At 40.2% G+C, this 26783-nt stretch overlaps 1 protein-coding gene and 1 pseudogene across 4 annotated transcripts in view; both read left to right on the top strand.

Moving 5' to 3' along the window:
• Positions 1 to 22244, top strand: part of LOC132867687 (zinc finger protein 271-like) — a 77265-nt pseudogene extending 55021 nt beyond the window's left edge.
• A 1981-nt stretch (positions 22245 to 24225) lies between these two features.
• Positions 24226 to 26783, top strand: part of LOC132867678 (zinc finger protein 271-like) — a 170991-nt gene continuing 168433 nt past the window's right edge. For 2 of the 4 annotated variants that reach the window (XM_060900677.1, XM_060900675.1), the window contains exons 1-3: positions 24226 to 24585; positions 24902 to 25104; positions 25302 to 25353. The gene's annotated coding sequence lies outside the window, so the exon portion shown is untranslated. The remainder of the gene's footprint in view (positions 24586 to 24901; positions 25105 to 25301; positions 25354 to 26783) is intronic. The other 2 variants (XM_060900678.1, XM_060900676.1) reach the window with 2 other exon arrangements.

Genomic DNA, 26783 nt, shown 5'->3' with positions numbered 1-26783 from the left:
AGCCATTTACCTGCTGTAGTCTTCCGGGTGCGGGACCAAACCAGAGTGCAGGTCTGAAAGCGCTTTTCAAGGTTTCTTCCGCGATGCGCGGGAAAGCAGCTCATTAGAGCGGAGAGAAATGGTCTAAAAATCTTACGTAAGTGTTTGTTGTAATATTTAAGGTCTGCACATTGTTGTAGGAGTGTAATGCATGCAGTGAAAATGTTTAGAACTGTTAAAATCTGTCTAGATGTGTTGATTGATTTTAATTGTGTTAAGACTGTGACGTAGTCTTTTAAATATGCGCTGCACTGTTCATTCAGGAGATGGCCTCTGCAGGGAGAGGACGCATGACTTGAGCTCTGTGTGAGTAATGCCAGAGTAGCCTAGCTTGCGTGGGCATTTTGTCCCAGAATTTTTTTTGTTGTTGTTTGGTTTTGTCATCAGTGTTTCGTTTTTTTTTTTTTTTTTTTGTCCTGTTTGTGTTAACTGCCGGCTTAAGAATAAAAAGAAAACTATTTTTGTACAAGAATTTTCCTTGTTTTGCTCATCATTCTGACTGACTACTCCATCCACTTGGCACACTCTATTACAACATCCAATTGAATTCCACACATTTATGCGTCACCGTATAGACGCAGATTTCCTCCTTGAAAACGGTCGTGTAGACGCGGAAAAAAGTGAGAACGAAAACGGACTTTTGCGTTTTTGTTTCAGACCGTCCCCGTGTAAAGTGGGCCTTAATAAGCAGATGTTGCACTGGTAGGATGGCATCCAATTTCGTCGTACGATATGCAATGGCACGTTTTTATATTCAAAAGTGGAGCTCTCCGTCTCATGATTTCTCCTTCCACACACACTTGCCACATTAGTTCACTACCTGTCAAGTCAAGTTAAACATGTAAAAACAAAAATGTCCAAGTCTATTGCAATACTTCATAAAACTAAACACATTCTAAGCCAAAAATCATTGCACACACTTCATAATTCTCTGCTTGTTCCATACATAACTTATTGTGTGGAGGTCTGGGGAAATGCAATCACAAACCCGATCTTCATATTGCAGAAAAGAGCTATTAGGATCATACACAACGTATGTTATAGTGAACCAACCAATCATTTGTTTATAAACTTGAATGGCCTTAAATTTCGTGATTTTTGTGGATTACAAAATTGCTCAATTTATGTTTAAAATCAAAAACAAAACTATCCCTGACTGTATTCAGAGTTTTTTTCAAATCGGAGAGAGTCGTTATGAATTGAGAGGAACTCATATGTTTTGTTAAAACAAAGTTCAGAACAAATGTGAAATAGAGGTGTATATCTATAACAGGAGTTAATTTATGGAATGGTCTTGAAAATGAAATTAAACTGTGTAACACGCTTAAAGGCCTTAAAGCATACAAACATAAGATTATCAGTAAGTACAAAACTGAGATATGAAATATGTTTGGGAAAAAAATGGTTTGATTTAAATTTGATCCAGCTACTTGATATGTAACGCTACAGAATATGAAAACATCAAAATCCAATATGTATGTTTTGGTGTTAATTTGAAATTGAAAGCTGTAAAATTGTATTGAACAAAATGTAACAGATACTATTGTTAGTATTATGATTTGGGTTTTTTTTTTTCCTTTTTGTTTCTTTCCTTAATTCCTTTGGCATAAAAAAAAGATTTATTAATTTATGAAATGTGATGAGGGTAGACGCATTAAGCTTTTGCTTCAGTCTAATCATTTTCGGTCTTTCTTGCTGATATGTATGTAGCCAGTGTGTATGTTATTGAAAGTTGAAATGACCGAAATAAATAATTAAATCTAAAATAAGCAGATGTTGCACTGGTAGGATGGCGTCCAATTTCGTTATACGATATGCAATGACACTTTTATATTCAAAAGCGGAGCTCTCCGTCTCATGATTTCTCCTTCCACACACACTTGCCACATTAGTTCACTACCCGTCAAGTTTATTTTTGAACATCAACATGCTTCTAGGATATGTTGCATAATCACGGTCACCTACTTCTACGTTTGAGTTGAGAGAGATTTCTTTCACAGCAACCCTAACTTGCAAAAGAACAGGTAACTTTTCCTCTGGCAGTAGTTATTTAAAAAAAAACAGACAGAATAATAGTGTTTCCCTCAGGATTTTGTGAAACTAGGGTCAGTGGCCCTCGCTCTGGGGGCATGCTCCCCTGTGAGATAATTTTGTTTATTTTAAAGTTAAATGTATCAAACTGCCCTGTGATGACCTGGCGACTTGTCCAGGGTGTACCCCGCCTTTCGCCCGTAGTCAGCTGGGATAGGCTCCAGCTTGCCTGCGACCCTGTAGAAGGATAAAGCGGCTAGAGATGATGAGATGAGATGAGATGTATCAAACTGGTGCACTTTGAGAGCAAAATTAAGAGTTTCAGATCTATGAAGAGGGGCGGTACGGTGGTGTAGTGGTTAGCGCTGTCGCCTCACAGCAAGAAGGTCCGGGTTCGAGCCCTGTGGCCGGCGAGGGCCTTTCTGTGCGGAGTTTGCATGTTGTCCGCGTGGGTTTCCTCCGGGTGCTCCGGTTTCCCCCACAGTCCAAAGACATGCAGGTTAGGTTAACTGGTGACTCTAAATTGACCGTAGGTGTGAATGAGAGTGTGAATGGTTGTCTGTGTCTATGTGTCAGCCCTGTGATGACCTGGCGACTTGTCCAGGGTGTACCCTGCCTTTCGCCTGTAGTCAGCTGGGATAGGCTCCAGCTTGCCTGCGACCCTGTAGAAGGATAAAGCGGCTAGAGATAATGAGATGAGATCTATGAAGAACTTGTACAAAACAATTTCGTGCTTTAGTAATTTAAGCATAAACACACTGGTTGTATCGATATGAATGGTGATGCCACAGCAAAAAGGCCACACCCGCAAAGCATTGTTAAGGAGTTTAACAGTTCATAAATGGTTAAAAAATGACTAGAGCATACATTTCAGCCCTCAAAGAAATGAAGCAGAAGTGGTTACCTGTGTTCAACTGGTTTATTTATTTTTTTAGAAAATTTAAAATATTGAATAGAGAACATGCAGAATAATTTCATTTTAGCCAAAAATAAACCTATTTTGAACTCTGGTTAGAGCATGCACTTGTGTTTTGAATGACGAATACATGCTACCGGATGTGTTGGCAGCTTTTCTGACTCAAATAAGCTAAAACTCTACAAATTTAACCGTGCACTGTTTTAAAGCGAGGAGATGAGATTCGGACATGCTGATGTTAACATTCTCTCAGCTCAAGTTTGATGAATGCTAATTATCAATGCTAACTTCTCCATTGATGTTATCTGTTTGCTGTTTTAAATTGATAACCATCGTATTGTGTTTGGACTAGTGGATGACTGGAGTGGACACTTCATGTTATCAGTCTCAAATCAAATGGTGTTTGTGTTCTGAAAATGCTTCCGTCACTACAGTCTAGGTAACTCATGGAAAACACTGTAATGAGCGTTGCCTCACGTTTTTAATAAATTATACAATTGCCTGTCTGATTTACCTATCTGTTTTAATAATTATTTGACAATCTGCTGTCGTGCAATCTGGGTCAAATTTTGCAAATGACCTTCTAGCCCATCATAATGTGTGTGACATTCTTCATAATCGATAGCCAACTTTTAATTTGGTGTGCCTTGACATTCTGATTTGACCTTTGATGTGCTTCAGCCCCAACAATCTCTGGTACATATGATAATCAGTTATGGTTGGGCAAGTTACAGCAGTTTTAAGTGAACATGCAGCCTAGCCCATCTCTAAAGTCCTTCCCGCTCCATGCAGTCAGGCACATTGGGCGGCGCTGACCTTCGTTTCCATAGCCCTCGGCCTCTCACCTATACAGCTAGGGTTACAGGGGGGCTAGTCCTCTGGTAACCGCGAGAGGCAACAGCCTAGTCTATAGCTATGTTTTAATGTCCATTTTAAGCTCTTCATTCTGGTCCTTGAAAATGGCATTGCAGGCCAATTCAGGGTGCTGATGCCCAAACAGTTTGTAGATTTTTTTTTTAAACATTTGGAAGCCTATGCCTCTAATGCCTGGTTTGTTTTTTTTAGCTCCTCCTTTAATTTTTGACCTTTCCATGGCTTTTGTTTCACTGCTGCACACTGCTTTTGCATTAGTGTAGAATGTTAATGTGCATGAGCTAACTTGGTTGTGATTGACCGGTGAGAACACGTATGCTGTCATGTGAACCTGAAATGACAGGCCCACAGACAGGGCTGGTAAAAGCACGGCAAAACAAAATCTCTGTTCATTATGCCCTGACGAATAAATGTGACCCAAGATAGCTGGTTCTGTTCAGACAGTCATCCTAGCTTACTTCTCAAGGGAATTTTTACAGCTAGGGGAAATATCCTGAGCAAAATCCATTCCAGTATGTTGCCTTCCCTCTTTTTCACTTTCCTGACCGTAGTTGGGAAGCGGGAGTGAATCCGGTTTGCTAGACTCGCTCACTTCCCTGCTCGCATGGCTTTCATAATGCTCCTGGATTCTAACGGGTATATGAGTCAGGACACACACACAGCATTGGTCTGAACAAAGTAACATCTTCATATGAAAATAGCGCTCATCACCATTACAGTCGTGGCTAACTCCACATACAGTGCTCAGCGTAAATGAGTACACCCCCTTTGAAAAGTAACATTTTAAACAATATCTCAATGAACACAATTTCCAACATGTTGACAAGACAAAGTTTAAAATAACATCTGTAACTTATAACGTGAAAGTAAGGTTAATAATATAACTTGGATTACACATTTTTCAGTTTTACTCAAATTAGGGTGGTGCAAAAATGAGTACACCCCACAACAAAAACTACTACATCTAGTACTTTGTATGGCCTCCATGATTTTTAATGACAGCACCAAGTCTTCTAGGTATGGAATGAACAAGTTGGCGACATTTTGCAACATCAGTCTTTTTCCATTCTTCAACAATGACCTCTTTTAGTGACCGGATGCTGGATGGAGAGTGATGCTCAACTTGTCTCTTCAGAATTCCCCATAGGTGTTCGATTGGGTTCAGATCAGGAGACGTACTTGGCCACTGAATCACTTTCACCCTGTTCTTCTTCAGAAATCCAGCAGTGGCCTTAGACGTGTGTTTAGGATCATTGCCATGTTGGAAAAGTGCACAACGACCATGGGCACGGAGTGATGGTAGCATCTTCTCTTTCAGTATAGAGCAATACATCTGTGAATTCATGATGCCATCAATGAAATGCAGCTCCCCAACACCAGCAGCACTCATGCAGCCCCACATAAGGACACTGTCACCACCATGTTTCACTGTAGGCACCATGCATTTTTCTTTGTATTCCTCACCTTTGCGACGCCATACAGTTTTGAAGCTATCAGTTCCAAAAACATTTATCTTGGTCTCCTCACTCCAGAGTATAGAGTCCCAGTAGGCTTCATCTTTGTCAGCATGGGCCCTGGCAAACTTGAGGCGGGCTTTTTTTGTGCCTGGGCTTTAGGAGAGGCTTCTTTCGTGGACGGCATCCATGCATGCCATTCCTCTGCAGTGTACGCCGTATTGTGTCACCGGAAGTAGTCACCCCAGTTTGGCTTTCTACTACTTTAGGTAACTGCAGTGAACTTGCATGCCAATTTTCTTCAACCCTTCTCATCAGAAGATGCTCCTGTCGAGGTGTTAACTTCCGTGGACGACCTGGACATCTCTGTGAGATGGTTGCAGTTCCATCTTTCTTAAATTTTTGTATCACTTTGTCTACAGTATTCTGACTGATAAAGTAAAGCTTTGCTGATCATCTTGTAGCCTTCACCTTTGTGGTGTAAAAAATTTATTTTCTTTGGGGAATTCTGAAGAGACAAGTTGAGCATCACTCTCCATCCAGCATCCAGTCACTAAAAGAGGTCATTGTTGAAGAATGGAAAAAGATTGATGTTGCAAAATATCGCCAAATTGTTCATTCCATACCTAGAAGACTTGGTGCTGTCATTAAAAATCATGGAGGCCATACAAAGTACTAGATGTAGTTGTTTTTGTTGTGGGGTGTACTCATTTTTGCACCACCCTAATTTGAGTTAAACTGAAAAAAAAAAACGTGTAATCTAAGTTATATTATTAACCTTACTTTCACGTTATAAGTTAAACAGATGTTATTATAAAACTTTGTCTCGTCAGCATTTTGGAAATTGTTTAAAATGTTACTTTTCAAAAGGGGTGTACTCATTTACGCTGAGTACTGTAACTTCTGGATAGTGACAAAACCAGCCATATGCTGGGGGGGAATCCGGCTAAATCCCTGCTGCAACAGGCCCTCTTAAAACTGCAGGGCATATTTTACAAGTACCATGCAACTCTCTGAGGAAATTATGATTAAAACATTGATAGAATTAGACTAAAATTAAAATTGAGTTCCATTGATGAAATCTTGACCAAAAAAAAGACTAAAATGTAACTACTATTTTCAGACACAAGATTAAAAGTAAATGTAAAATAATTTAAATTAAAGATGAACACTACCACACTGAACTAAAACAACATTGGCGCCCAAATAAATATTACTTGTACAGATCAAAAATATTTTATATAAAACCCATTTAGAGACAGAACTGACTTAAAATTGTGTATTTTTGTAGTTGCCTGTTTAGAGATCAAAACACAAGGGACAGATAGATATTTATCAGAGAGGTCTGATGCACAACTTTGCCATGTCAGAAGTAAAGCCTTTTATGAGAAACCTTTCCTTTGCCTAAATTCTGATAAAGCCTTGCCTGCATTTTCCTATAGTTACTAAATTCATCTCGGAGCTTGTCAGCTGTTTTGTGAATCTTACGATAGTCAAAAACCTTTAATTCAGCCTTTGTGAGGCTTAATAATATTGGCATGAGCCATTGTTCTTGTTTCTGTAAACCTCATTTAAAGCCATATACAGTGGGGCAAAAACGTATTTAGTCAGTCACCAATTGTGCAAGTTTTCCCACTTAAAAAGATGAGAGAGGCCTGTAATTTTCATCATAGGCATACTGCAACTATGAGAGACAAAATGAGGAAAAAAAATCCAGAAAATCACATTGTCTGTCTGATTTTTAAATAATTTATTTGCAAATTATGGTGGAAAATAAGTATTTGGTCAATAACAAAAGTTCATCTCAATACTTTATATACCCTTTGTTGGCAACGACAGAGGTCAGACATTTTCTGTAAGTCTTCACAAGGTTTTCACACACTGTTGCTGGTATTTTGGCCCATTCCTCCATGCAGATCTCCTCTAGAGCAGTTATGTTTTGGGGCTGTCGCTGGGCAACACGGACTTTCAACTCCCTCCAAAGATTTTCTATGGAGTTGAGATCTGGAGACTGGCTAGGCCACTCCAGGACCTTGAAATGCTTCTTACGAAGCCACTCCTTCGTTGCCCGGGCGGTGTGTTTGGGATCATTGTCATGCTGAAAGACCCAGCCACGTTTCATCTTCAATGCCCTTGCTGATGGAAGGAGGTTTTCACTCAAAATCTCACGATACATGGCCCCATTCATTCTTTCCTTTACACGGATCAGTCGTCCTGGTCCCTTTGCAGAAAAACAGCCCCAAAGCATGATGTTTCCACCCCCATGCTTCACAGTAGGTATGGTGTTCTTTGGATGCAACTCAGCATTCTTTCTCCTCCAAACACGACAAGTTGAGTTTTTACCAAAAAGTTCTATTTTGGTTTCATCTGACCATATGACATTCTCCCAATCCTCTTCTGGATCATCCAAATGCTCTCTAGCAAACTTCAGACGGGCCTGGACATGGACTGGCTTAAGCAGGGGGACACGTCTGGCACTGCAGGATTTGAGTCCCTGGCTGCGTAGTGTGTTACTGATGGTAGCCTTTGTTACTTTGTCCCCAGCTCTCTGCAGGTCATTCACTAGGTCCCCCCGTGTGGTTCTGGGATTTTTGCTCACCGTTCTTGTGATCATTTTGACCCCACGGGGTGAGATCTTGCGTGGAACCCCAGATCGAGGGAGATTATCAGTGGTCTTGTATGTCTTCCATTTTCTAATAATTGCTCCCACAGTTGATTTCTTCACACCAAGCTGTTTACCTATTGCAGATTCAGTCTTCCCAGCCTGGTGCCACTCTACAATTTTGTTTCTGGTGTCCTTTGACAGCTCTTTGGTCTTGGCCATAGTGGAGTTTGGAGTGTGACTGTTTGAGGTTGTGGACAGGTGTCTTTTATACTGATAACGAGTTCAAACGGGTGCCATTAATACAGGTAACGAGTGGAGGACAGAGGAGCCTCTTAAAGAAGTTACAGGTCTGTGAGAGCCAGAATTCTTGCTTGTTTGTAGGTGACCAAATACTTATTTTACCGAGGAATTTGCCAATTAATTCATTAAAAATCCTACAATGTGATTTCCTGGATTCTTTCCCCCATTCTGTCTTTCATAGTTGAAGTGTGCCTTTGATGAAAATTACAGGCCTCTCTTATTTTTTTAAGTGGCAGAACTTGCACAATTGGTGGCTGACTAAATACTTTTTTGCCCCACTGTATTGATTTCGTGTAAAAAAAAATAAAAAGTAAATGTGGTATTTTTCTACAGGTATACAGGAGCATGCAGTGTGAAGAATACATCGATGCCAAAAGAGAGACACATGTGAATTGGATGAGGTGAGCAGTACACTAGCTGTTGGGTCATTTTAGTGATTTGATTTTACAGCTCCTCATTTGTTGGAAGAACTTTATCTTCATATCATTGATATCTCCACCATGCTTTCTCCAAGTCTGTAACTCTGATCTGATTTTTTACCTTTTTCTGAAACGTTGCCTCACTCTTTTAGGTATGTGAATTGTGCTCGGAATGAAGAAGAACAGAATCTTGTGGCATTTGAGTATCAAGGGGGAATTCTGTATCGTTGCTGTCGATCCATTAACCCAGGACAGGAGCTCTTGGTGTGGCATGAAGAGGAGTACACCAAAGAACTCAGTCCTGCACCTACAGGAACAACCAGACAGCAAGGTGTTACTTTTGTCTAAGAGGTTATAGAGGTTATTTTCTGCATCATTTCGTGACGTTTCTGAGCCTACCAGTGTTTCTGGGATGAAAGCTGTTGTACAATGCAGTCTGCAATAACTAGAGCATTCCCCAGAGAACTCATTTTGGCCTGTTCCACCAACCAGGTAGGTCTTCTCGATCATATGACCGTGACCAACCAGAGAGGGTGAAGTCTATCAGCTTCCTTTGAGACACGTGAAGTCCGCCCACTGCATATGACGCGGTACGCGGTGGTCCGGACTACCGTTGTGGTCCGGACCACGCCGTTTTCAGGTGTGGTCCAGACCACCAAGTTCAGAAGACAAATAAATTTTAAATTTTCAGCTACTTCTTCCCCTAATTTAGAATAAATTCTTTCCTTTGCCCTTTCTTCTGTTGCTTTGTAGTCTCTAGCACATTTTTTCTTATTCCTTAGAAGCTGTTCATAACCACCCTGAGACATAATGACGAAAGTTGGTAAAATTATTTTTCACTTCCCTCGTGGCAGCTCCCGCTTTTTTACATGCGTTAGAACTGGTATCTTTTATTGCGCGTGTGTTTTACGCATGCATTTCTCTTCCGGTTTGAGAAAAAATAACAAATGATGTACGACTTTGTAAAAAAACTCGTATTAAATGACAAACACAGTATGATTTTGGTAAGTTTTTATTTATATCGTAATATAATACAGCATACGGTGAACCGGACCACAATCCAGGAAAAGTAATTAATTAATGCCCTCGTTTTGTATGGAAAATACGGTGATCCGGACCACCGCGTACCGCGTCATATCTTGCTATTGCAAAACTGACTACAGTGGTGCTTGAAAGTTTGTGAACCCTTTAGAATTTTCTATATTTTTGCATAAATATGACCTAAAACATCATCAGATTTTCACCCAAGTCCTAAAAGTAGATAAAGAGAACCCAGTTAAACAAATGAGACAAAAATATTATGCTTGGTCATTTATTTATTGAGGAAAATGATCCAATATTACATATCTGTAAGTGGCAAAAATACGTGAACCTTTGCTTTCAGTATCTGGTGTGACCCCCTTGTGCAGCAATAACTGCAACTAAACATTTCCGGTAACTGTTGATCAGTCCTGCACACTGGCTTGGAGGAATTTTAGCCCATTCCTCCATACAGAACAGCTTCAATTCTGGGATGTTGGTGGGTTTCCTCACATGAACTGCTTGCTTCAGGTCCTTCCACAACATTTTGATTGGATTAAGGTCAGGACTTTGACTTGGCCATTCCAAAACATTAATTTTATTCTTCTTTAACCATTCTTTGGTAGAACAACTTGTGTGCTTAGGGTCGTTGTCTTGCTGCATGACCCACCTTCTCTTGAGATTCAGTTCATGGACAGATGTCCTGACATTTTCCTTTAGAATTCACTGGTATAATTCAGAATTCATTGTTCCATCAATGATGGCAAGCCGTCCTGGCCCAGATGCGTCAAAACGGGCCCAAACCATGATAGTATCACCACCATGTTTCACAGATGGGATAAGGTTCTTATGCTGGAATGCAGTGTTTTCCTTTCTCCAAACATGACGCTTCTCATTTAAACCAAAAAGTTCTATTTTGGTCTCATCTGTCCACAGAACATTTTTCCAATAGCCTTCTGGCTTGTCCATGTGACCTTTAGCAAACTGCTGACGAGCAACAATGTTCTTTTTGGAGAGCAGTGGCTTTCTCCTTGCAGCCCTACCATGCACACCATTGTTGTTCTGTGTTCTCCTGATGGTGGACTCATGAACAGTAACATTAGCCGATGTGAGAGAGGCCTTCAGTTGCTTAGAAGTTACTCTGGGGTCCTTTGTGACTTCACCGACTATTACACGCCTTGCTCTTGGAGTGATCTCTGTTGGTTGACCACTCCTGGGGAGGGTAACAATGGTCTTGAATTTCCTCTACTTGTACACAATTTGTCTGACTGTGGATTGGTGGAGTCCAAACTCTTTAGAGATGGTTTTGTAACCTTTTCCAGCCTGATGAGCATCAACAACGCTTTTTCTGAGGTCCTCAGAAATCTCCTTTGTTCATGCCATGATACACTTCCACAAACATGTGTTGTGAAGGTCAGACTTTAATATATCCCTGTTTTTTTAAATAAAACAGGGTGCCCACTCATAGCTGATTGTCATCCCATTGATTGAAAACACCTGACTAATTTCACTTTCAAATTTACTGCTAATCCTAGAGGTTCACATACTTTTGCCACTCACAGATATGTAATATTGGATCACTTTCCTCAATAAATAAATGACCAAGTATAATATTTTTGTCTCATTTGTTTAACTGGGTTCTCTTTATCTACTTTTAGGACTTGTGTGAAAATCTGATGATGTTTTAGGTCATATTTATGCAGAAATATATAAAATTCTAAAAGGTTCACAAACTTTCAAGCGCCACTGTATATAGTAAACCACAAGATATTGTTGTAGTTTTATTCATCATGCCCAGTTTAACCAGAAGTAGCGTAAAATGCATGCCCTTTGGATCCCGAGTGGCACAGCAGAAAAGTGTTGTCCCCGTCATCCTCCCCATCATCCAGATATTGCCACTTTTTCAAATCCTGATGACGCCACAATCATCTGTGGTTGGGAGCTCAAGAGAGCAAAATTGTCTGGGCTCTCTGGGAGGGAGAGATGGCATGCTCTCTCTTCTCTGCCCTGTCAGTTACACTGGCCAGTCATGGGTGTGTGAGAGCACATTTAATAGGAAGTACTGTATTTTTCGGACTATAAGTCGCACTTTTTTTCATGGTTCGGCTGGCAATGCGACTTATACTCCGGTGCGACGTATATATGTTTTTGTTTTGTTTTTTCACCGCGGAATAACTGGAGCTGATGCTGAGTCTGACGACAGCCACGCAGAAGAAGAGGAAACGGTGCTTCATCTGCCGCTGGAGTTGGCAGAGTTGTTCAGAAGCGACACCGAGGATGAAGAATTCAATGGATTTGCTGATTTGGAGTGAAATCATCAGCTTGATAAACTTGATTGACCTGTGTTTTATTATTAATGATAGGCCTATAGTTATTTAAATAAGTTATGTAGTGATTTTAGGCAGTGCTTAATTTGTGAAGTGGGAGGTCCCGGAACGCAGGAGGTGGGTGGGTCCGGCGACTCAAAAAAAAAAAAAAAAAAAAGGCGGGGGATGGTTTACTATAACTTTACGCACACGCGCTTATTGTGTGTGTAAAATAATAATAATATCAGACATTATGATCTTAGAAAACGCTTTAGTGACAAACAGTTACAGACAGTAATATGTCGTGATATTATATTATAAAATATTAATTTTTATTAGTCTATATATTAAATTATATATTACATTTATCTTCTAAAATAACAGACTGTACTCATCACAACCGGTTTATTTCACCATTGGAGATCAGATCACACAAGACATGAGTTAAATTACTCATTTTAAGGATTTAAGTTGGGGATTTAAAAGCGGTTGTTGTTTTTTTTTTTTTCACTAGACGGTTGTTTTTACTACCGTACCTGTCTTTGGAGATGATATACCTATAGCCTACTTGATTTGATGAAATAAAATTCGACAAAAATGAAGAATGACACTCCTCGATGATGACTACAGCTTTAATAACACAGATGAAAGAGCCATGGGGCGATAATAAGCCCTACCGGTAAAAATATTCTAAAAGCAAACTGATTAATGCATCAGTAATAGGCTACTAATATTAGTTATAATAATAATATAGGCTATTAGTAATAACGATAGTGATAGTATTAAAGATAGTAGTAGATATTTAAAATAATCAGACTAGGCTACTTACAGGGCAAAGGGCGCGTTATCACTGCTCAGCTGTTCGTTTATTAAATAAACAATGCAGTCGCGCAGTAACCACACGCCGCTTATCAGATACAATCACAGATTCTATGGATAGAATAACCCTTCAAAAAAGTGCGACTTATAGTCCGGTGCGACGTATATATGTTTTTTTCCTCTTCATAATGCATTTTTTGGCTGATGCGACTTAAACTCCGGAGCGACGTATAGTCCGGAAAATACGGTAAGTTGATTTGGGCTTTCGTCCGAGTGTGCTTTGCAGCCCCCTGACATTGTATGAGTAAAACGTGGTCAACTGGTGTTTCTTGTCTTGGAGGAAGAACATGATAGCCCTCCCTGGTTGGTAGCTGTTATGTGATACTGGAGAGGAGTCTGATGGGTGGGAATTGGCCATGGCTAAATTAGGGAGAAAATTGGGGAGAAATCGGGGGGAATGCCCTGTCACAGCAAACACATAGGATAATGTTAGACCTCCCCATATTACAGAAACACTGGGGGTGGCATTATAATACCTTCAGTGCAATATAACCAGCTGGCTGGAAAGAAGTTAGTTGAAAACACACATGCAATGTGTCTGAACCAAGCAAAGTTGTTAATTGGATAATGCAGATGTCAGTCAAACCCATCAACCATTATAAAAATCAGTTGCAACACATTTGCTTTATTTCAGGAGCATATGTGATGGTTATTATCAAGCAATTTAACAAGCAATAACAGTTTTAGTATTTTTATGGAATTCAATAATTCCACAAGAGTCATACCATGGAGAACTTATCTTTTTAATTATGTTAAATTTTAGCTCCTTAAAGTGCATATCACGGGTAAATTCAGGAGCAAGATCAATGTAATTCTCCTATTTTATATTAAACTTTGGTCAAATATCTATAACATTCTGCATTCTCTGAAATTTTTTTACCTTGCGCAATACCAGAAAAATTCAGTTGAAATCAAGCCATTTGAGGCGAATTGGTCTGCCTTTGGAAAAACTTGGCATTTGAATTTCCCAGCAAACACTGATTTTCGTGATGTCGCGTGCAGAACGCCTCCCTCTGAATCCAGCGCTGGTTTGTTTATGAGAAAACGACCTGGTGGTTTTCTGCAAATTTCTTCACTGTTATCACGTAATTATTAAAATGGTTAATAGATGTATTGTAGGAGGGTGTAGCAACACCAATCATGATGGGATTAGTCCTCATCGTTTCCCAAAAGACTGGACAATGAGAGAGAAATGGGAGCGCTTGGTCTACACAGGCTGTGCACTTAAACCGTGCAAGCGCTTGCAGCCTGCTGGCGCTTCCGCAGGTGACGTCACGAATCTGGCTCCAGACTCCCTTGGGATTTTTCCAGATGCATTTTGTTCTTTTATTTTTTTCTGCTGTCGACAGATGGTCTTGTGCAAAATTACCCTTCTGGATGTGTGTGTAAAGGGACATACTTTTCATATACAGGTCCTTCTCAAAAAATTAGCATATTGTGATAAAGTTCATTATTTTCTGTAATGTACTCAAACATTAGACTATAATATATTTTAGATTCATTACACACAACTGAAGTAGTTCAAGCCTTTTATTGTTTTAATATTGATGATTTTGGCAAAAAAGTAAAGGAAAACCAAAAATCCCTATCTCAAAAAATTAGCATATTTCATCTGACCAATAAAAAAAAAAGTGTTTTTAATACAAAAAAAGTCAACCTTCAAATAATTCTGTTCAGTTATGCACTCAATACTTGGTCGGGAATCCTTTGGCAGAAATGACTGCTTCAATGCGACGTGGCATGGAGGCGATCAGCCTGTGGCACTGCTGAGGTGTTATGGAGGCCCAGGATGCTTCGACATCCACAGTGCATCCACAGTGTTGGGTCTGGTGTCTCTCAACTTCCTCTTCACAATACCCCACAGATTCTCTATGGGGTTGAGGTCAGGAGAGTTGGCAGGCCAATTGAGCACAGTAATACCATGGTCAGTAAACCATTTACCAGTGGTTTTGGCACTGTGAGCAGGTGCCAGGTCGTGCTGAAAAATGAAATCATCTCCATAAAGCTTTTCAGCAGATGGAAGCATGAAGTGCTCCAAAATCTCCTGATAGCTAGCTGAATTGACCCTGCCTTTGATAAAACACAGTGGACCAACACCAGCAGCTGACATGGCACCCCAGACCATCATTGACTGTGGGTACTTGACATTGGACTTCAGGCATTTTGGCATTTCCTTCTCCCCAGTCTTCCTCCAGACTCTGGCACCTTGATTTCCGAATGACATGCAAAATTTGCTTTCATCCGAAAAAAGTACTTTGGACCACTGAGCAACAGTCCAGTGCTGCTTCTCTGTAGCCCATTTCCTGCACACGCCTGTGCACGGTGGCTCTGGATGTTTCTACTCCAGACTCAGTCCACTGCTTCCACAGGTCCCCCAAGGTCTGGAATCGGCCATTCTCCACAATCTTCCTCAGGGTCCGGTCACCTCTTGTGGTTGTGCAGCGTTTTCTGCCACACTTTTTCCTTCCCACAGACGTCCCACTGAGGTGCCTTGATACAGCACTCTGGGAACAGCCTATTCACTCAGAGATTTCTTTCTGTGTCTTACCCTCTTGCTTGAGGGTGTCAATGATGACCTTCTGGACAGCAGTCAGGACGGCAGTCTTACCCATGATTGCGGTTTTGAGTAATGAACCAGACTGGGAGTTTTTAAAAGCCTCAGGAATCTTTTGCAGGTGTTTAGAGTTAAGTCGTTGATTCAGATGATTAGGTTAATAGCTCGTTTAGAGTACCTTTTCATGATATGCTAATTTTTTGAGATAGGAATTTTGGGTTTTCATGAGCTGTATGCCAAAATAATCAGTATTAAAACAATAAAAGACCTGAAATATTTCAGTTGGTGTGCAATGAATCTAAAATATATGAAAGTTGAATTTTTATCATTACATTATGGAAAATAATGAACTTTATCACAATATGCTAATTTTTTGAGAAGGACCTGTATAAAAATAAATAAATAGGTCCAGGATATGCACTTTAAACTCTTGCAGCTGAAGAACTTCAACATGTTAAGGAACAAATGGTGTCTGATGAATTAACGAACAATTAAACACATGGAGGTTTGGTTGCTTTATTACTACAAATCACACAGTGGCATTCTTCAAATACTGCAGTAAGGAAATTCCTACTGCTGCAGACCTACTTGAATGCCATCTGAACTGATGCAGTGTGTCCCTTTTTTTATACGCCTATATTTAAATTAAATGACTATTGTTATATGTCTTAATTTATGGATGTTGGCTTGCTTTCATCATTTACATTAATATGAATCATGGGGCTTCACAAAATCCCACAGAACTTAATTTCATGAAATTAGTGTGTAATTGAAATTAATAAGTGTTTTTAAACTTGACAACCTAATCCATATAAAAAAATCCAGATAGAAAATACATATTTGCTTGTGTAAATGCTACTAGAAACTATTTGCAAATAAATCTATCCATATCCAGTTTGATAAATACAGTGGTGCTTGAAAGTTTGTGAACCTGTTAGAATTTTCTATATTTCTGCATAAATATGACCTAAAACATCATCGGATTTTCACACAAGTCCTAAAAGTAGATAAAGAGAACCCAGTTAAACAAATGAGATAAAAATATTATACTTGGTCATTTATTTATTGAGGAAAATGATCCAATATTACATATCTGTGAGTGGCAAAAGTATGTGAACCTTTGCGTTCAGTATCTGGTGTGACCCCCTTGTGCAGCAATAACTGCAACTAAACGTTTGTGGTAACTGTTGATCAGTCCTGCACACCGGCTTGGAGGAATTTTAGCCCATTCCTCCATACAGAACAGCTTCAACTCTGGGATGTTGGTGGGTTTCCTCACATGAACTGCTCACTTCAGGTCCTTCCACAACATTTCGAATGGATTAAGGTCAGGACTTTGACTTGGCTATTCCAAAATATTAACTTTATTCTTCTTTAACCATTCTTTGGTAGAACGACTTGTATGCTTAGGATTGCTGTCTTGCTGCATGACTCACCTTCTCTTGAGATTCAGTTCATGGACAGATGTCCTGACATTTCCCTTTAGAATTCGCTGGTATAATTCAGAATTCCTTGTTCCAACAATGATGGCAAACCATCCTGGCCCAGATGTAGCAAAACAGGCCCAAACCATGATACTACCACCACCATGTTTCACAGAAGGGATAAGGTTCTTATGTTGGAATGCAGTGCTTTCCTTTCTCCAAACATAACGCTTCTCATTGAAACCAAAAAGTTCTATTTTCTTCATTTGTCCACAAAACATTTTCCAATAGCCTTCTGGCTTGTCCACATGATCTTTAGCAAACTGCAGATGAGCAGCAATGTTCTTTTTGGAGAGCAGTGGCTTTCTCCTTGCAACCCTGCCATGCACACCATTGTTGTTCAGTGTTCTCCTGATGGTGGACTCATGAACATTGGCTAATGTTAATGTGAGAGAGGTCTTCAGTTGCTTAGAAGTTACCTTGGGGTCCTTTGTGACCTCGCCGACTGTTACACACCTTGCTCATGGAGTGATCTTTGTTGGTCGACCACTCCTGGGGAGGGTAACAATGGTCTTGAATATCCTCCATTTGTACACAATCTGTCTGACTGTGGATTGGTGGAATCCAAACTCTTTAGAGATTGTTTTGTAACCTTTTCCAACCTGATGAGCATCAACAACGCTTTTTCTGAGGTCCTCAGAAATCTCCTTTGTTCGTGTCATGATACACTTCCACAAATATGTGTTGTGAAGATCAGACTTTGATAGATCCCTGTTCTTTAAATAAAACAGGGTGCCCACTCACACCTGATTGTCATCCCATTGAATGAAAACAGCTGACTCTAATTTCACCTTCAAATGAACTGCTAATCCTAGAGGTTCACATACTTTTGCCACTCACAGATATGTAATATTGGATCATTTTCCTCAATAAATAAGTGACCAAGTATAATATTTTTGTCTCATTTGTTTAACTGGTTTCTCTTTATCTACTTTTAGGACTTGTGTGAAAATATGATGATGTTTTAGGTCATATTTATGCAGAAATGTAGGAAATTCTAAAGGGTTCACAAACTTTCAAGCACCACTGTAAGGCCCATTTTTGGATCTTGCAGAACCTTGAATGTGAGGGCTGAGTTTCCTTCTCAATCCTGGATGAGATGTAAATAAGGCTAGGCTTGCCATTACCTAGACTTGACATGATGTCCAACAGGAACCAACAACTCCCCTTTGGTCGCTCAGACCCACGGGGCTATGGCCAATGCTGTGCATAGCTGCTGTTCCAGGACCTTATTGAATCTCCCAGTATTCCAAGCTAGAGGCTGCTATATCTTAGTCTGCAACCTTTTTTGTCTCAGTCTTAATTCATGTAGAATCTTGATTTAAGTTTCAGTAAAAGCACTCCTTACATTGGGTTAGTGTTGTTATATTTTATAATCTTGTCGCATTTCATGTTCAATTTTGTTATTTTTGTCCTTTCATTTCTCCAGAAGTAAAGAACGCTCTGCTGCAAGTCTTTTCATGCTCCACATGCCCTCGTTCCGATGCATCTCCAATTTACCTCAACAAGCATGTCCAGAGATGCCACTATGAAGAGTACGTGAGACTGCGAGAATCAGGAGAGATTAAATATAAGCTTCAGATCCCCTCCAAATGCTCCAGTCGTCAACCAACATCAACTAATATTATCCATTCTGATACTTCCCATAATGATATACAGAAGGAAATTCACCACTGCTCAGATTGTGGAAAGAGTTTTAGTTATCAGAATGCACTCAAGACACACCAGTGCAGTCACACAGGAGAGAAGCCGTATCACTACTCACAATGTAGGAGGAGTTTTACTCATCAGAGTGATCTCCAAAAACACCAGTGCATTCACACAGGAGAGAAGCCGGATCACTGCTCACAGTGTGGGAAGAGTTTTACTCAGCAGAGTGCTCTCCAACAACACCAGCGCATTCACACAGGGGAAAAGCCGTATCACTGCTCACAGTGTGGGAAGAGTTTTACTCAGCAGAGTGCTCTCCAACGACACCAGCACATTCACACAGGGGAAAAGCCGTATCACTGCTCACAGTGTGGGAAGAGTTTTACTCAGCAGAGTAATCTCCAAATACACCAGCGTATTCACACAGGAGAGAAGCCGTATCACTGCTCACAGTGTGGGAAAAGTTTTATTCGTCAGAGTGATCTCCAACGACACCAGCGCATTCACACAGGAGAGAAGCCGTATCACTGCTCACAGTGTGGGAAGAGTTTTACTAGTCAGAGTGATCTCCAAACACACCAGCGCATTCACACAGGAGAGAAGCCATATCACTGCTCACAGTGTGGGAAGAGTTTTACTCAGCAGAGTTATCTCCGACTACACCAGCGCATTCACACAGGAGAGAAGCCGTATCACTGCTCACAGTGTGGGAAAAGTTTTACTCGTCAGAATGATTTCCGACTACACCAGCGCATTCACACAGGAGAGAAGCCATATCACTGCTCACAGTGTGGGAAGAGTTTTACTCATCAGAGTAATCTCCAAATACACCAGCGCATTCACACAGGAGAGAAGCCGTATCTCTGCTCACAGTGTGGGAAGAGTTTTACTCATCAGAGTGGTCTCCAACTACACCAGCGCATTCACACAGGAGAGAAGCCGCATCACTGCTCACAGTGTGGGAAGAGTTTTACTCAGCAGAGTGCGCTCCAAACACACCAGCGCATTCACACAGGAGAGAAGCCGTATCACTGCTCACAGTGTGGGAAGAGTTTTTCTCAGCGGAGTAATCTCCAACAACACCAGCGCATTCACACAGGAGAGAAGCCGTATCACTGCTCACAGTGTGGGAAGAGTTTTACTCAGCGGAGTAATCTCCAAAAACACCAGCGCATTCACACAGGAGAGAAGCCGTATCACTGCTCAGTGTGGGAAGAGTTTTACTCAGCAGAGTGATCTCCAACAACACCAACGCATTCACATAGGAGAGAAGCCGTATCACTGCTCACAGTGTGGGAAGAGTTTTACTCAGCAGAGTGCTCTCCAAACACACCAGCGCATTCACACAGGAGAGAAGCTGTATCACTGCTCACAGTGTGGGAAGATGTTTGCTTGTTTAGTTACATTTAAGACCTTCAAGTGCACTAACTCAGGAGACACTGCATGATTTAAAGTTGTCAAATTAAATATGGTTGTTACAGTTTTGACTGAAAATGACCTGTACTTTGAACTTTATTGTTCATGTTACACTGGCATACATGTCAACCTATATGGAATGTCCGTATTTTATACGGATTTGATTCAATAAACGTAGTATACGGGCGTACAAATAAAGTTATACGGATTTTAAAAAAAAACTTCAATATTTTATTTATTTATTTAATTCCCACGATGATAAGAGTGCATAACATTTACAAACGTACTGTACACCACAGAAAGCACAGACAGCCTCTCACGGAGTGAGCTGTGACGCTCGCCCGCACACACCTTCACACATGCACCTCTCTCTCACAAGCGCATAGGCAGCAATCTGCTGGCAACGTTCAAACATCTTGGCTGACCTGTCGCTGTGAGTTGCACTTCATTTCCATTACTGTTTTTTGTATGGGTATTACTGGTTTTCAAGCATTTCATACTCCACCATTTGCCATAGTTTCTAACGAGAGCAACATTTGTTACGAGTGCAGGGAAAGGCCTACCGGCATTCTAGTAACATTTGTTTGGCTCCACTCATATGTAAAACGCATCACACATTTCTCAGCATTTTCATCTCCCATCTGTTAAGCATTGCCTATGGTCTAGGAAACACATGTACAAACCGGTTATTTCTAACATCAAGTTTATTTAGTTCTAGCATTTTTATAACACAAAATAGTTTTTAGTAACTCATCACGCGAGGTCCGCATACTTCTCAGCCATTCCAAGGTGACTTCCGTGACGAAAGCTACTCAAATTTGGTTGAAGTCAAGCTATGGCCCATAAATTCCAGAACAAATTTAAAATGTTATGCATTTATTTCATGGACATTATACAGCTCCTTAGTATAGCCAACATTTTTTTCATTTCTAACTACATTTTCATACAAAAAAAAAAACAGGAGGAAAATGTGACTTCCGTGACAGCTACATCCTCAAAAATATTGTCTGAAGAAATGTTTTATCCAGTTCGTAGCCTTCTGGGAGAGATGTACCATTTGTCTCACACAGTATACCAGGGGGCTCCGGTTTCCCCCACAGTCCAAAGACATGCAGGTTAGGTTGACTGGTGACTCTAAATTGACCGTAGGTGTGAATGTGAGTGTGAATGGTTGTCTGTGTCTATGTGTCAGCCCTGTGATGACCTGGCGACTTGTCCAGGGTGTACCCTGCCTTTCGCCCGTAGTCAGCTGGGATAGGCTCCAGCTTGCCTGCGACCCTGTAGAAGGATAAAGCGGCTAGAGATGATGAGATGAGTATACCAGGGGGAAGTCTAGAGATTCCTAAATTAAGCAGGCCATCATACATTAGTAAATTGCTGACCTTGGAGACCGAAAAAATGTGAATTCCGTGATGAGTACCTCCACCAGTATGAAACAAAGTGCAAAAGTTGTATCTATTTATTATTATTTATTTTTAAACTCCCACATAACAATGCACAGAATAAAGTGGTCCTTAGTTCGACCTGGTGAACAAAGTTTTCCAAAATGTTATCAGCTGCAGATCCTTCGGTTTGTATGCAAGATAAAATGTCTTTATTCAAAGTGCACATAAGGTCACTTCTACAGGTTAAATATGCTTGTGACTACTTCAGATGAACAGTTTTGATTTCTGGCCTGTTCAGAGCTAGGCTTTTGGCTTCCTCAAGGCTGCTGGCTGGAAAGGAAAGTTGGCCCCTATTATTAACTACGTCTGGGTTTGGCATGGTGCAGATTTGAAAAAATGACTATGACGTGTAGGTTAGCTTAGAATGGCTCTTCTGGTTTGTTGCGAGAAACTGAGGGACTGTACCATTGGCTTGTTATGGAGGGGTTTCGCGGGTGTTTGGTAGAACGGACTATTTTAATGGGGGTGTTTTACTGGTGTTGGGGAAACATGTATTTTACTATGCACTGAAGGGTTTTTGGTTAAAGAAAATTATTTTGGATGTTTGTATAATTTGTGTTTGTTTCTTTAAATTGTTATTTTGTATTTAGGATGTCATTATTTAGTTGATTGATTAATTTTGCAATTTGGGCTCAACTGTGGGCGGGGCTGCAGGCATGTGAGCTCTGCAGTAGCTCCAGAGCCTCAGCTGTGGTTGGAACGTCTTGTTGGAAGGTACTGTGGTTTGGCTGACTAATAGTTTTCTTCAGGGTCTTTTTAATTTAGTCTGACAAACTTGAAGCCTCTTTATTTTTGTGTTTTCTTATTTTGTTTGTATAGTTTTCTTTTTGGCAATTTGAACCTTTGGTTGGTGTACTGTAAATATTTGTACTATTTTAAGAAAAGCTTTGAAAATAGAAAAAATAAAAAATATATTTTTGGAGGAAGTAGTTTTCCGGCTCTCTGTCTGCTCCACCGCCGTCCATCCTTGCAACACAGCCAGTAAAGAGTCTTATGAAATCGCGCGTTATCTTGTGGTATCTTGTGGTTTCAAACATTTTGTTTGAAAAGCGTATTTCCACCTGAGCGACTTTCAATAGCGATTGAAAAGATTCTGAATGGGCACTCCGGCAAAGAAATTCAAAACACAATACAGCGGTAGGTTTTTCCCTGAATGGAAGGACCTTTTCAATGGCATAATCCAACCGGCAGCCTCCTGCACGCTGTGTGTGCGTGACATCAAAGTTGCAGCATCGGGAGTGTATGATGTGAAGGAACATTTCAAATCGAAACTACATCAGCGGAATGCAAGGCAAAATCAGCCACTGATGACAGTATTTGCGCGCTCAAAAACTGATATGCCAACAACTGGAAAAGACAGAAAACACAAGGTAGTGGGCGTTTTAGTTCAAGTTAGGCAGTGCTCTGTTTACCCCACAGTAATGCCGACTGTGAGGGAGTTTTCTCTCAAGTCAGGAAGATGCACACAGAGCAGAAAGAACCTGAATGCAGACACACTGACCTGGCGTACTGCAGTGTAAGATCAACACAGACACTTGCTGTGACATGCAGCCGAGTGAGGTATTGGTGCAGAGTGCTAAAAAAGCTGTCATGGAGTACAATTCAGAACATTAGAGTGACACTTTGTGTTTTTGTCAAACATTGGAGCTTTGTATTCATTCTGAATGTTTATTGTTATTAATATTGAATAAAAAGTAACGGGGATATATCATTGTTAATTATCATTCAAATTTTAGGTAAATTATTTTAATTTGCATCTTATAAGGATTTTATAAGGGAAATAAGGATTTTGGAGGTTGGTTATATAGGTTTGATTGACCAAAGCTTGACATGTATGCACTGGTCAACAATTTTTCAGAAGTTGTCTGCTTCAGAGATGAAGTCGGCTATTATGAAATTTGGTGTGTTGAATTAGATGCTGCAACTTTGATGTCAGCTGATTAGCTATGGCTTCCAAGCAGTGGTTGCGTTAGACTTTTTCATTGTCCGTCATTTTGACGGACAGGGTCGTAAAAATTCCGTCATTGTCCATTATTATCTGCCATTTTATTTTAACTTTTAAATGACAATGTATATAGGCTATAAATGCTATATATTTAATAACTTGTGTTTTCATGGACTCATTTTCATTTAAAAATTAATTCACAGAACAAGCTTGTATTTAATCATTTATGTATTTATGATGCAAAAAGATGAACAGAGATTCTGACGTTCGGTCACTTGTGAACCCATTTTCCCTCCGCTAAAAATATTGCGGCTGTTGTGCCTTAACGGGCATATGAACAATGTTATTTTACAACGTAGCAAGACAATTTCAGTTAAAATATGAACAGTCCACTACAACGATTTAAGTGACAATCTAATTTGACCTGTTTGCGTGAGCTCAAACCTTCCTTCTGGCCCGCATGGATTTAAATTGGGAGCTCGCTTGTGCATAATCAAAGTCGTCAATGGAGACTGCTGCCGAGGCAATTGTCATTTAAATTTTGCGTCTTTGCCTCGGACAGATGACTTCTCATTGACGTTTTAATTTTATTCTGAAGGCTGAACCCGCGCTCTGCTGCGACACTGGAGACTGGAATAAGCAGCGCCACTTCAGCCAAAGTTCTGAAGTCAGGAAACATTTCTCCCAGGGAAGTGATCAGAAGCCGGCAAGAGCCTCTGAAAGTTGGATTTCCCGACCCTGCTAGTACTCTCTTCATAGGGAGGAAATCCTGCAGCATGCGGTCTTTCTGCACCAGTGGTGCAGCTGCACCCCTCGGCTCGGCGGAGCCTGGAACCTGACACGGAAGGTCTTAAATAAAACGAAGTTATGTTTAAATGTTAGTTTGTCTACCCGTGCTCTCATTAAAATGATAGTTTAGCAGATATTCGAGCAGTGATGTTCCTAAGCTTGCTGGGCATAGGCGGTTTTAAACGGGGGCCGGGGGGGCCAGTGCCCCTGTAAAATTGCTCCTGGCCCCTGTTGTGGCCCCTGTGCTGAACAGATAATAAGCTTTATTAATTTCGACGTGCGCTGGCTCGAAGATCGGAACTGACATGACGGAGTGTTCTACACGGACTCCTTAAAGCGCTACACGCACACTGTTACCTGCAGCAGAAAGACCAGCAGCAGTGCGAATTGTAAACTTCGGACGCGAGAGATAACAGCAGCTGCAGCCCTGCAAGAACTAGGCTATTGCAAAGAGGCGAAGGTAAGGAAAATTATTCAATTTTGTAACATCAGTGTTTGCACATATCCGTGTTTTACTGTTGTTGTTCACTACAATAATAAATCCGTTTTATTGCGCTTTCTTAAAAGTGCGTTGCACAGCAATAAGTAGCCTAACTTAATATTTTTGGGAAATGGGTAAAATAACCGACAGTGTTTACCTTCTTGTAAAACTCGGATGGCCTTGTGATATGTAGAGGCTACATTCCTCTCCGTTTACTTTTTAGTATAGACCTACTGTAGGCTATCATCATGAAAAGGAGCAAGAAGGACATTATGTCCTTTTTTGCCCCTATTAGCAAAAAGCAACATAGAGAGAGTAAGAAAGAGGAGAGAGAGCCAGAGGTGGTGGTTGGAGAGATGGAAAGTGAGGCATCTGAAAGGCAATCTGAGAGTGAGGATGAAGACATTCAGGATCAGATTGAGGGACAGAATGAGGGACAACCCAACGAGTCATTGGGACAACCAGATTCACCATGCATATCAAGTACAGCACCATCAGGTTTGTGATGTTGAACAAATGCATGTGTGAGCAGTGTTGGCCTACAATTCATATAGCCTACCCTGAAAGTGTGAAGTCTGAATAATAATAAATATAAAATATAAATAATAGATATAATAATAAATTAATAAATGAATAATGATAAATAAATGTTGTTCTCAGTAGCACTCATATTTACTGTATTCATCTTTCTCCAGATATCAGCAAGTGCTTGGATGACACTCCAGTGCAGCCACATCTGAAGAAAAGGTTCATTGTATGCAAAAATAGAAATCTTATTTTACAAAAAAGAGAAACATGGTTTTAAGATTTATTGAGCACAATTTATTTTATGTTTAGGCTATTGAGACAATGTTTATCTCATTGTATTTATGCTCAATGTATTTTGTTTTGGTTTTAAATAAACTAAACATTTTGAACGCTTAAATATTGCCATGTTTTGTCCATATGTGCCCCCCTGAAAAAACACTGGCCCCACCTCGGCCCCCCTAGTAATTTTGGTCTAGAACCGCCACTGTTGCTGGGGAAGAATACAATAAATCGGCATTTGTTTCATTTTAAAAACAAGAAAACAACTAGCTTAAATGAGTGCTATTGCATTAAGACGTACAGGCAGGGAAACGACACAAACAACCCAATGCATCTTTTTTTTTTTTTTTTTTTTAATAGCAAAAATGGTGTGTCTTCTGCAGAGAAGGGAAACATTAATACATCTCACTGTGCTAATGGTTAGAAAAGTCAGAGCGCGGTCAGGAGCGCGATGGGGGGGAACAGCCTTGCGCAGTGGCTACAATGTATACATGAGTAGCCTATGCACTGAACATCAAGACTGCCGCAACGTCGGCTCAGATTGAAAGTGACGGCAGTGAAGACTATGTATACTGTATGTAAGAAAACTCTGCCACAACTTGCTAATCATTTCAATTGTGTGTTTCATTGTTTTATTATTAGGCTATTACTGTTATTGGTAACGGTAAACATCCGTCAATGACCGACGGCCTTCAGATTTTTCCGTCATAGCTAAAAAAAAAAAAATCCGTCAATGACGGACAATTGTCGGTTAACGCGACGTACGCTTCCAAGATATTAAAGATTTTAAATGTTATACTTATGTACATTGTATAGATCGTAATGTTTTAAATATAAATTGTACAATAGGTCTCTTCATGTGTTTATGGTCCGTTATGATATTTCACCTGTTCCCTTTATGTAACACTAGAAAATCAGCAAAAAAGTTTATATAAATAAAATCTATTATGAACCAAATTGCAAAAACCAATTATGTATAAGTACTGAATAGGTTTCGTCCTTATTCTGTGTGTACGCAGTGGGTTTTTATTTATTTATTGGCAGCTTGCCTCTTGTATTCATGAAACGGAGCATCTCTTGTCAAGCAAAGACTTGATCTCGAGTGCATAGCACTGTATGAGTTTTTTTGAGCTGATATAAGACCAGTTTGTTCAGCAGAGTGATGTCAGTTGACTTATGAATGCATCATCAGTGACTTCTAAGAATAACCTAATGTCATGTATGATGCAATACCGGCTTCAGATTGCATCATTCATTGTTTTGCCAAAAAAGTAAGTACTATCCAAAGCCACTCATAGATTTATTCATAGAACCAATCTTGAAAACGAGCCAATGAACAATTTTAAGTTTCATTTTCGTTCTCAGCGATC

The sequence above is a fragment of the Neoarius graeffei genome, chromosome 19 (assembly GCF_027579695.1).
Source record: "Neoarius graeffei isolate fNeoGra1 chromosome 19, fNeoGra1.pri, whole genome shotgun sequence".
NCBI lineage: Eukaryota > Metazoa > Chordata > Actinopteri > Siluriformes > Ariidae > Neoarius > Neoarius graeffei.
Note: the sequence above shows the minus strand (reverse complement) of the source record. Positions and strands in the feature narration are given on the sequence as shown.